General features: G+C 43.9%; 1 long non-coding RNA gene across 1 annotated transcript in view; it reads right to left on the bottom strand.

Annotated features, from left to right (window-relative positions):
* Window positions 1–3: 3 nt before the first annotated feature.
* LOC308060724 overlaps window positions 4–12,716 on the bottom strand; it is a 55,966-nt gene continuing 43,253 nt past the window's right edge. The window contains exon 3 of the long non-coding RNA XR_013926867.1: window positions 4–11,866. This is a non-coding gene — a long non-coding RNA (uncharacterized lncRNA). The remainder of the gene's footprint in view (window positions 11,867–12,716) is intronic.

Raw genomic sequence — 12,716 nt, 5'->3', positions numbered from 1 at the left:
CTCTAGGACTCAGTCCAACAACCCATCTCACTTGCCAACCTTTTCCAAGACTGTAGGAAGAATTTAGGTGACCAAACACCTAATTCTGAATCACCACAGAGGTCTGGATGGGGACTTGTCATTCATCTCCCTCTGGAAATACTCTCTTGGGCACATGTTGGGGTTTCAGCTGAGAGCTTGGGAACTTTCAGACTAAACTGGCAGATCCCTACAAGACTAGGCAGCCACGTTGCTGTTTACAGCTTGATGGGTTTCATGTAGCCAATTTGGGCTGGATTTAAACTGACTCAGTTCGATGTGTGGTCATTAGGGATTTGGGGGAGAAAGAAGAAGATATGATACTCCTCAGTGCATACAGTGTTTGGAACAGGCATGGGTAATGCATGCACAGAATCCCAGACACCCATGAATGTCACTGCAATAACAAAATACTGGTTAAGTCCCGCCAATTTACACTTTCATTTGCATGCAGCTGAGATTTGTGTGAGATTTTGGGATTGATTGAACTTCAGACTCAAAGTGAAACCTGTGAGTGAACCAGCGTGGTTCATAACTAACTGAAGAAAAAGTTCATGTGGCATCCTAGGAAGAACTGCCAGGTTTCACACATACCTGTCTCTAGCACAAAAAGAAAAACAGTGAAAAATCTTATAAAAGGGGAATTATCAGATTACAGGACAGAAAAGTGTTCTTCAGACCTTAGTTCATGAACCTTTTGACGAACATGCTCAGAGGTATGAGTCTGAAGTGCAAGCACAAATCAGTATACTTCTTTCATTATTCCTGTCATCGTCTTGCCAAATTTTCTGACAGCTTGGAAGAGCCCTCTGCTTTTGTCTGGCCCAAGGATTCTCACCCTGGGGATTACAAGCAGTTGGCACATGACTCTCATCACCCTGTCTCCTCTCAGGATTCACCTCTGCAGGATAAATCCTGCAGTAGCAGGTGGGAACTTTTTCAATTAGCTCACCCACCAGAAAAATCACACACTTAGACCCTGAAAAGGTCTGTCTTATAAATAGAGGGCTCAATGCAACCAGAAATGTGGCACAAGGCAGGAAGGAGTACCAAGCTGACAGAAGCCAGGAGTGGGATGAAAGCACCTTTACCCATTCCTTTCCTTTCCACCCCAATACCCTCTAAGAATCTGTTTCTTCTCTGACTCTCCATCTCTTACAACACATCCTGAGAGATCTACCATGCCCAGATACTTCTCTCTAAGGGTGACTATCTCTGGAGCAGAAACATGCTAGCATCAGCTGAAATGTATGCCCCAGAGCTGTCCGTCCTGTGCTGCTGCTTCAGTGGTAGGAGTACGCATGCCCCGCGGAGGAGCAAGGAGGGTAGTCAGATACATAACCCCCTACTTGTCCCATGTGAATACACTGCTCTTGTGAGACAAAGTCTTTAGTCAGCTAAACCTAATTTTCAAGAGCATCAGGGTGCCTTTAAGGTTTCTGCATCTTATAAGTATTTTAACGTTTTTATGAGTCTCTGTTCCCTGTCTCTAATAGGGGATAATAACACTCTTCTCATTTATTGGGATGCTGGGGGAATAAATATTTATGAAAAAATGTTGTAATGGTGAGATTCCACAGGATGCAGAGTCCACGTAACTACCATAAATAGACTGCAAATATATTGTGCAAAACAAAGGAGGTTTTAGCTTCTACTGCCTCCAGCCTAGCATGGGGAATCAACATTTGTTAGTTTGTTTAGCCCTCAGTGCTCTACAGCATCTTGTGAGATCAGGCATTATTTGTGTGTGTGTATGTGTGTGTGTGTGCACGTGCATGAGGTTTCTGGAAAAAGTTTAGAGGAGCAGAAAAGCATACAAACCTAAATGCAACTGAACATTTGTGTGTCTATTGAAATACTTTTTTGGGGACCAGCATGGAATATATGGTTGGGGCAAGGTTTTGATTTCACTCTTGCTGGCTCCTACACCCCTAATTAGAACTGAGCTCTTTGTAGGTAAATAACATTTAAGTGGAACTATTTCTGACCACTGGGGTCCTGCATTCTGCTGTGCAGTGCCCTTTCATTAGGAATTATCTGACCCAATGCTGAATAAACACATTGTGTGTTTTGCAAGAGCTCTGATGTGGTCTCTGTTAATTACACTGTTTAACCTATTGCAATCATGTGCTGCTTAGCCACACACACCACAGGACTTGGGAAGGGGAAGATTATGGAGGATGCACAGAGAAATTGTAAAAGGGAGAGAAAGCATAAAGACATGCTACGAAGTCTGTTTGAACTGGTGTCAGACACAATAATGAGTGGGTAGGAATAATAATAAATACATAGCACTTCAGGAACACTTCACATTCTCTAAGTGCTATGCCAACATCAAGCAATTAATTATATGACCAGGACCTTCCCTCTCACCAACACCCTATTGACTCTACTGAAGAGACCAGCATGGCTTGCACATTTGCTGTTTTTTCTGCACTGCCCTTGGCAGTGCTTTGTACTTGGAACCTCTCCCTCTCCCCTTTACCCTCAAATTATACTTCCATTCATGACAACCTATTCAAAGGGTGCTTAGATGCATGCTTAATGCTTTATTGCTGAGCTTTCCTCAGAGGTGCCTAAGGGCTTTAATCACTGGAACAATAAACTTAGTCTACCACACTCCTCTTCCTCGAGTCCCTGTTCTAGACCTCCATCTTCTAGCAGATTTGTAGGGAAGCAGCCAGCAATCACCAATGCAGTGGATCCTCACTGGTCCAAGGATAGCTGTGCATCAGTAATCGCTACCCTGTTTTCATTAGCAGCCACTTTAATAGAGCCTTCACTTAGCTCTAAGTTAGGTTTATAATTATTGAATTTGTCCTGTCTTACCACCTTCACTGGAGCATGTGAATGTTCTCAACCTTGAAAGCTGGACTACTTTCACCCATACGTCAATGGGAATAGTAGGCAGAAACTTATGGGGTTTTGACATTACTGATAGTAGTCCAGTAAAACAACTCCCTTGTTTAGTACAGGAGCTGTCTGTCTTCATTGGGTGTCTCTGGCAATGCAATTATACAGTAATTACAGCAACACCAACTCTTCTCATCTAAACAGTCCACAACTTCAGATATCTTTGTTTAAGCACTCAGTATCCCTTGCATATCTCAATTCCCACCTTGATAAAGGAGGAGGCATTGCTAGTAACACTATTAATTATTAATATAACTATTAATATGTGCAAAGCCCTAAGGCTTCCAGATGAAAGGTGCTGATAATTGTAAGGTGTTCTCCACACAGCCATGGGCTGTTAGCAAGCAATTCAAATCAAAAAAGATTATCAAATACACACACTTAAAGAGATTGGGTTGATCAAATAAAGCATTGCCATGGGACGATGGTCTCCCACTGCTACAGAAATTCTGAAGCATTAATCTCCAATAAGTATCACAAAAGATCTGAGGCTATTCTCTTTGAAGACTGAGGCATATACCTTGTCTCAAACAATGTTTGAGGGCTGTAGCACTGTTATGCCAAATCGCTTGCTGAAATCAAATAATTTCATGCAATGGTTGTCTGCAAATCAGAGTTACTATAGTACAACTCCTTCCCATCAGCCAGGCAGAAACTCTGTGGAAATGCTGAGCTTTGAATTCATGTTTTCTTGAATATTTCAGTCTTGGTACACTCCTAAGTCTGCTGGAGGTTAAGTTGCTATGAATCAGCCTAGACTATAATTAGATGCATGCAGTGTCCCCTTTGTGGGAACACTCTTGGGGTGCAGAGATAAGTATGCCCCAAGTGGCTTTCCACCCCTGTTTCCAGTGATACTAAAAGGCAGTCCAGATACAACCTCACAGGCAGATTGTAGGTCCTCTACAGTCAGTGGAGACAGGCAGGCATTTCCAAAGGTCAAGTTAGCTCACACCTATGATGACTTGCGCTCTGCAGGTACCTAAACTCCCTGAACTGCCTTCACATACCATATGCTGGGATTCTCAAGCACCTAGCCCCAAACCAAGTCAGTCTAGGTGCTTAAAGAAAACACATCCGTTATGTGCTCACAACAAGGTGGGATGAATCTAGCACCCACTCCCCAGGCTGTACTGTATGTGTAGTGTAGCAAAGAAAACTTGCAGGAGATACCACTGGGGTTTCCTCGTCAATAAAAGCAATGTCAGGATCTGTTATGACACTGCTTGGCAGCTGAGACAAGCCTGTTGTGACATAATGACTACAATTGATAATGGGTATAAGCCTGCTCTCAAGACTTTCAATCATTTTCCTGCTGTGGTGGGTTAACCTCAGCTAAGGGCCAAACACCCACACAGCTGCTCGTTCACCCTTTCTCCTCAGCGGGACATGGGGAGAAAATAAGATGGAAAATCTCATGTGTTGAGATACAGACAGGGAATTACTGTCACGGGCAAACCAGACTCATCTTGGGAAGAATCATGTTTATTGTCAATTAAAATAGATTTGAATGGTGAGGAAGTGAGCAGCATGGGGCTGGTGCCGGTGTGGGCCGTGTGCCAGCCCGTGTGAGCCCCTCAGCCCCGCTCCCGCCTCCTGCCCCGTCTCCCTGCGCCAGCGCGGGCCCTGCCCCGGGCTGCAGCCCTTCAGGGACCCCCTGCTCCCGCCGGGGCTCGCCAGGGCCGCAGCTCCTGCAGGAAAGAGCCCCCAGCTGCGGCCTGGGGCCCTCCCCGGGCTGCGGGCTGGGGCTCTGCCCCGGCGGGGGCTCGCCAGGGCTGCAGGGGAGCCCTGCTCCGGGCCTGCGGCACCTCCTGCCCTCCTGCTGCTGCGGCCTGGGGCTGCCTCTGCTGCTGCTCCCCCCTCGGCTGCCTCCTCCTCTGCCTGGGCCGCCTCTGGCCCTTGCCCAAACCTGTTTCCCCCTCCCCGGCGCCCCCGGCTCGGCTGAGGGGCTCAGCTGTGCCCTCCCGCAGAGGCCGCCCCCCAGCCCCGCAACTAGCACCTGGGCCCGCAGCGTCTGCACAGCTGACAGACAGGTAAACTTTCCCAGTGATCCTCATCCAGGGCTCTGGACTGAGCTTAGAAATGAAGAACTTTCTGGACAGCCGTCCTTTAGGACTGGACCAGCTATTCCTGAACATCTCCAGAAAGCTTTGTCATAACACGCAGAAAATCTTCTCATGTTCTGTAACTGGGGAGTGGCAAATTACTACCGGATCCCAAGTCCCTCTTAAGTACAGCATGGTCCTTGCGTGGCCAGACCTGGCCAAGTAATGTGACGCTGAGGTTGGAAACCCATCAGGGCTCCCTCTGTGTAAGTCTGGTTTTGAGACCGTTCTCCATCTCAGAGTTTAGCTACACCCTAAAGGTCAGGTGGGACACCCCCATAAACGGCCACCTCATCCAAGATGCTGAACACCTGCACGGTGTCCTTTGCACAAGGCATTTATGCCATTTAACATTGGTGTCTGTCCGCTTTCTGCTCTTGCTACAGGTTATCAAAAAACAACTTTCAGACTCTCAGAAGGAAGTGATGGCTTTGCAAAGAGATAGAAACACTCTGGTCAGGCTTCAAATTCTGTATCAAATGGCTTGCACTAACCTTATAAGTAGGATTTGAAAGCTGCATGCATGCATTTCTGCTTTTGGACCCGGTGGAGCTAATTGATTGCCCACAGCTCTAGCCTAGAAAGCCAGACAGCTGGAACCATCAAGGACTCTTCTGCCTAAATGAATCAAGTAAATGAATTAAGCAATCAGACTCAAAGGAGCGGGTGTACAGCAATTGCCTATCATTTGAAACGCAAGGCACAAGTAATTGATTGTGCAGTTATTGTACCACACAACGTACATACACATCCCCTGCTCCTGTTTGTATATTTTCAATGTGGGGATAAAATAATTGCAAGACACAGATAATAATTTGTCTTCTCCTGTGTGGTAACAACATCAGTAGTCATTATTCTAAACTCTTCTTTCAAAATATGCTGGGCGCTTCAACAGAACAGCAATTCCTTGCCTAAAAGACTCACGATCTCTGCTGGATTCTGCCCCAGTGGAATACCACCTAGCTTCATCCCAAGCACAAATACAGGCTGGGCAGAGAATGGATTGAAGGCAGCTCTGAAGAGAAGCACTTGGGGGTGTTGATGGATGAGAAGCTCAACCTGGCCCCACAATGTGCACTCACATCCCAGAAAGCCAACCGTATTCTAGGTTGCATCACAAGAACCATGACCACCAGGTTGAGGGATGTGGTTCTGCCCCTCAGCTCCACTCTTGTTAGACCCCACAAGAAGTATTGCATTCAGCGCTGGGTCTCCCATCATATGAAGGACATGGATCTGTTGGAGTGAGTCCAGAGGGCCACAGAGATGATCAGAGGGCTGGAGTACCTCTCCTATGAAGACAGGCTGAGAAAGTTGGGGTTGTTCAGCCTGGAGAAAGGAGGGCTCTGAGACCTTCCAGTACCTAAAAAGGACCTAGAAGAAAGCTGGACAGGGACTTTTTACAAGGTCATATAGTGATAGGATAAAGGGGAATGGCTTTAAACTGAAAGATTTAAATTAAATATAAGGAAGAAATTCCTCACTATGTGGGTGGTAAGAGGCTGGAACAGGTTATCCAGGGAAGTCGTGGATGCCCCATCCCTGGCAGTGTGCAAGGCCAGGCTGGATGGGGCTTTGAGCAACCTGGTCTAGTGGAACGTGCCCCTGCCCACAGAGGTGGGGTTGGAACTAGATGGTCTTTATGGTCTCTTCCAACCCAAACCATTCTATGATTCATCACTGCGGTTTAATGCAGGCAGAGCAGTCAGATAAAAAAAAGAGGACAGAAGTGAAAACAAGACAAGCAGAAAGAGTACTTGGTTATTCTCTGCATGCTACCTGGTTGTTTTTGCAGGCTATGGTCTTAAATATATTGATGCTGGCAGGTGAGGATGCACAGGAAAGCAAAAAGGAGGTGACAATTATGGTTGTGGCAATTTGGCCATTGGGATTTGATGACTGGCATTATTGACAGAGGAGATTGCAAGGGTCCCCGTGGAAAGAGATGATGGAATACACTGAATAAATAAGACATGCTTAGAAAAGGTTATGAGGCTATATATCTTGGTTTACACACAAGAGCATCCAACCCAGCTCTCCTTAGAAGCTTTCCACTAGCTTTGTGGAAGCTGGATGGAGACTAGGATATTTGTGCAGAGGTCAAGTTCTTTCTCATATATCTTTTTTGTTTCAAAGTGGTTTATTTCTGGAAAACAGTAACTTAGGTTTCCAGTAAACAGAAACAGAATTTTCTGAGTACACAGAAACACTACTTCAATGTATAGCTTTAGAGAAAAACAAAAGATAAGTAGGGACTGGAATTATGTCAAATTGCACATAAAGCCGTCATTTTTTAAGGGCAGCAGGCCCCTACTCAGATGCCATAAAATTGCATCCTCTTACTGTTCCATTACCTCAGATGAAAATAATTAAGAAAGATTGAACAAACACCCAAACAGGTCTAGCAGATCACTTTTCTGTGAATGAAATCTTTGGATTTTGTTTTTTCCTATTAAATGCCATTTCATCCATGTCACCGTGAGTTCTTCAGTAATGTCTAAAGCCCACTATAAAGCTGGGGCTCATTTCTGAGACACAAGACAATCTTCAACCCCCGAAACTTAAAACATGAATAGAAAAATTAGACAAGGAGTAAGAAGAAAAACAGTATTGTTATTTAGAATGTATTGAACTCTGAGGCCCAGACAATATACTCATGACCAATAGATCAATTTATGAAAAAGGTGGGAACTAAACACTGCTCAGGAGAACTCCTCCATTTCAGTCATGTTATTTTCTTTCTTCTACCTAGCTGCATTGTGAGTGACTCCATGTGTTGACACACAGCCACTGAAAATAGCAAGGGAAAATGACCTGGCCATTACGGCAGAGAACTTAGATGCAAGTTGGTCTGTGTATGGGAAGGAACAGGACAGTGAGCTTGTGTAGGACAGAATGTATTTGTGCTCTGCAGGCCTTGCCTAGACAGGTGGGATGGGAGAGATTTGATGGGAGCAATTTGATTTTAGATAGGAAACGTCCAAATACTTATGTGAAGGTTGAGAACTTCAGCTCAAAGACTTCAGGAGCCTGGGGCTTAGGTTTGGTTATGGATTTCCTTCATTTGCATTTTCTTTGATATTTGGCCAGACTTAAACAGGGACTCAAACATCCTTTGCTTTGCTAAGGTTTCTTATGTATGTATATGTATACGTTTGTTCATATATAGCTGTGTGACTTGTTATCTCAGAGATGTAAATGCCTGTGGGATGAGGAGCTTTCTGCCACAGCTGATGATCCAGCATAGTTTGTCTTCCACCACTGGGAGACTGGCTTGGATCAGAATGGAGCTATGCTTGCTTTCCATATTGCAAAAAGGAACTGCCCTGACCTCAGGTTAAAACAGAAAGGAAAATCATGCACTTCTTAAAGAGAGAAACTAAGTTTTCAAGCCCATTTTGAGGGGTAAAATTGTGCCCACTTTGCCAGAAATCAGAGGTAAATCATTGCAATGTCCTGTCTCCCATAAATACACACACACTGATAACGCAGGGTGGCCTGCAGCCAGTTCAACCTGCACAGTTGGACCCTTTGTTTTTAGGGTTCGGTCAAAAGTGGAGTAAATATTTGCAAGAGAACATTTTCCTAACAGGGACACTCTCTAAAGTACATTTGCTGGAAAAGAGTTCTGACATCATCCTCTTTTATTGTACAGTCCTGCAAGTCCAGGGCAGGCAGGGACAGAGAAATAAATCAAGAGCTCTAAACCTGCATGTTCAGCCTTTACAGCAAACCCATGTAAGAGCAGCTCAGACCAGAGAGTTCTGATAAGGTGACCTGACTTCACAGAATTTTGAAGAGCCATCCTTTGAACTTTGAAAGCCTCATTTGTAAAAGATAAGATTTACTACCCTAAAAAAGGCAGGAAAGAGCTGACAAACTCTTGTCACCTGGGGAAGTCTTCCTAATAATTTTCCTTTCCGGTTCCAAGAACAGAGCATTTTTGAAACAGAAGTGGACAATAACCTTTTTACTGAGTCTATTTGACTTTGATTCCAGTCAAGTTGACATTTCAGGCTTTACTTAAGTAACTTTGATGTACTTTCAAAGATTTGGTCCTGATAGCAAAAGAACCTGTACACTTCATAAAATTTGTCTTTGTTCAGGTGCTAAAAAAACGGTGGGGGAGGGGGAACCATTTGCACAGTTTTGAAACCAGCTTTTTCATTTGCTAGCTACAAGCATTATTACCATTTTGTCAGAATTCATATTTCACGTGCAGCCCCTGTGGAGATCAGGACCCTCTGTGATAAGTAGTGTTTATTACTGAAAGACAGTCCAGCCTGGATTCATCTGACCTAAGTTGAGATATTTAATTGAGAAGTCTAATTTAGGGTGGAAGTCGCTTCTTCTGTAAGCAATGGGGCACTATGTAGGGTGCTTCAGACATTTGTCAGCCAGTTGCCCTCTGGAAGTGGTTCTTTACCTTGCCTATACATAAACAGCCTAGCCACCTGAAGTACTGGAAGATAGGTAAGATAAGTCTAGGCCTTCCTTCTCATAGAAGGGACTACAGTTAAAAAAACAAGGGAGAAAAATAGCAGAAGATAGAAATTGTTGAATTCTCTCCCTACACAGAGTGTGAGATACAGAGCTTAGTTGATCTGCCCAAGGACAGAGAACAGGAGACAGGCCCAGGTATTGATTACGATACTTTGAAAGCAGCTGCTTAATTATAAAAAAAGCTTACAACTCTGGCAGTGGCCTTAAGATTTTCCCTAATATAAATGAAGACAGTAGAAATGGAAAATGTTTCCAAAAAATAAGTATTTATTCAAATAATTTATTTCCTCTTTCATAAAAATATTGAAAACTGTTATAGTTTAAAATATGTGACTTTTCATGTGAAAGTTCTCAGGAATATTTTTTGTCTTCCATAAGATGTCGAGTATATTATCACACAAAAGCTAATGTAGCTATGCTGAAGTCTCTTTTTCATCTACTGTATGTAATCATTTTGGCCATATATACAAAGAAGCAAGATTCCAGAAAGCAGTCATGTCTCTGGAATGGAACTGGAGTTGTGTGGCATATTCTTGCCCTAAAACATGACAAAAAAGTAAAAATATTCAAAATTTCCATAATTATTGATTTCCTTTAAAAATTATTTCATTTTCAGTTACTGAATTTTTGAAGTGAAAAATTGTCATGTTGCTAAGAACAGAAATGTTTCATTGAGACAATGACAATTTGGGTGTATTTATTTCACTATATTTTGTATATATTCACTACATATTTTTTTCACTAACTGTTGTAGATTCATGAGAACAAGTCAATATAATGAAGGTTTTTTTGTTTTATCAAGCGATAGACGCACACAAATAGAAGAATGATTACAGCAGATCAGAGCAAAGGTCTGTCTGATTCAGTAGGCAGTCCCTGACAGTGTCTATTTTTCATTTTAAAATGCCAACTAGATTGAACAAGAGAACTGAACAGCCAGAGACACAGTTGGTGCAAATAGTGTTCACAGCAAATGGATTGAAATATTCATGCATAAAATATGCAACAAACAGTTCCAAAGTTGTAAACAAATACACAGCAAACAGAGTTAGAATGAAGCTAAAGAAATCAATTTATTAGCTATAAATACTTTGGATGGTTCTTACAGATGTAAATTCCGATTCAATGAAAAGAAAGAGATTCTCTGAACTATACTTATGCAACAGAATCCAATTCAACATTTGACAGTAAGAGTTTGAAATTGTATCATAATAGTAAGGAGAAGTTCACAGCTTAGCAAACAAATGAAAATGTGTTGCATGATCAGTGGAGTATGGAAACGATTTTGCTAGAGCACCTGATCTAGCCTTGGTGCTCACAGTTTGAAAAAACTCATGTATAAAGTAAATGTATCAAGGGTAAAGAGAAGAGCCAGCAAAATTATGTGAAAATTACAGAAAATGCACTGCTGTGAGGCACTGAAAGAGCTGTGCTTGCTTAGCTGCTTCCTCAAACAGAAAACAAGCAGTGAAAGACCTGACAGTGGAGTTTAACCACTGGGAGTCACTCCTAAGGGAAAAGACAGATTATCACTTTCTTGATTTCTTCTAGTCAATGTATGCCTTAGCGAAACATGTATTAGTTAACTGGGTTCAGAGTTGTGCAATATGGGAAGCCAAGCCAGATGTTGCAGATATTTGTGAGAAAGGTAGTGTTTGTTTGCCTGATAAAAATAGAGTCTATACAGGCTTCTCCTTGCTGATCAAGAAATTTGGATATCCAGCAGCCAGGGTGCCTAGAAGCCTGGCAGAAAGAGGATTTTATGTGGACAAGCCCATTGTTTTTGCATTGGAGAAGGCTTGTTATGGACTTACGTTCCAGAGAGTTCACTGTCCTGCTGTATTGATTGGAGTTACTTCTGCTTCTAGGCAGGCTTCAGCCGTAGGTGAATTCGCAGTAAACAGGCAGCTGATCACAGGGAGCTTTGTTCTGTATTGACATCTGAAACACTCTTTGTGCCAGTGACCTAGAGAGCAAAGAACCTCCGAAGTGGCAAAACTGCCAGATCACTCCACCACAGTCCCATTAAGAAAAGGCCATGAGCACACAGACCGTTCATGTCTCCAATGATCTGTTTGTCCTTGGAAGGCCAAACATATGAATTGCCCAAATAAACACTGTCCCTTAAAAACAAAACCAAAGTCAAACCAGGCTACATGATCCGCAGTAAAAACTACTCAGGTAAAGCATCCAGCTCCTTTAGTAGCTCACATCCACTGCTCAGGGAACATTTCCACCTATCTGAGAAGACTTGCCTTTCCCACCTCAGGTAAGGTGCCCTCAGGACCAGGCTTACCAGGATCTTAGCATTGTGATTCCAAACACATCTGTGGAAACAATCACATGTTGGAAAGGAAAGTAATTAAAAGTCATTTGTCCACTGCATGGAGGGAGAGGGAGAGGGAGAGGGAGAGGGAGGGGAGGGGAGGGGAGGGGAGGGGAGGGGAGAGGAGAGGAGAGGAGAGGAGAGGCGAGGAGAGGCGAGGCGAGGCGAGGCGAGGAGAGGCGAGGCGAGGAGAGGAGAGGCGAGGAGAGGAGAGGAGAGGCGAGGAGAGGAGAGGCGAGGAGAGGCGAGGAGAGGAGAGGAGAGGCGAGGAGAGGAGAGGCGAGGAGAGGAGAGGCGAGGAGAGGAGAGGCGAGGAGAGGAGAGGAGAGGAGAGGAGAGGAGAGGAGAGGAGAGGAGAGGAGAGGAGAGGAGAGGAGAGGAGAGGAGAGGAGAGGAGAGGAGAGGAGAGGAGAGGAGAGGAGAGGAGAGGAGAGGAGAGGAGAGGAGAGGAGAGGAGAGGTGGCTCTCTGGGTCACTGTTTAGGTCACTGAATTAGGGAAATGTCACCTTCCAACTCTAATTCACATTCAGGCTTTTAGTACAAAGAACATGAGCAACTGAAGCCACTTTAAAGTCATGTTAATTGAAGCTTAACCATGTGCTGAAAATGGCCACCAGATTGTGACCTTCAAGAGATATCTGCAGGGAACACTTTGTGAGTTTTCTGGGGATTAGGCAAAGAAATCCCTAGTTTATGAGGTCATGATGATGCCCTTTTCCAAATCTCTATTCAGATGTCTCCTTGAGCTTTCACAGCAAAAATTCAGTTTAGGTACCCAGAGGCTGTAGAAACTTCTAGGTTTAGTTGATAATAGAGCAGCTGTCCTGAGGATTTTGGATTTTGGACTTGG

Source organism: Falco punctatus (genome assembly GCF_963210335.1).
Source record: "Falco punctatus genome assembly, chromosome: 3".
In the NCBI taxonomy this organism is placed as follows: Eukaryota; Metazoa; Chordata; class Aves; order Falconiformes; family Falconidae; genus Falco; species Falco punctatus.
The sequence above is the reverse complement of the archived record's forward strand: the minus strand, read 5'-3'. Positions and strand labels throughout refer to the sequence as shown.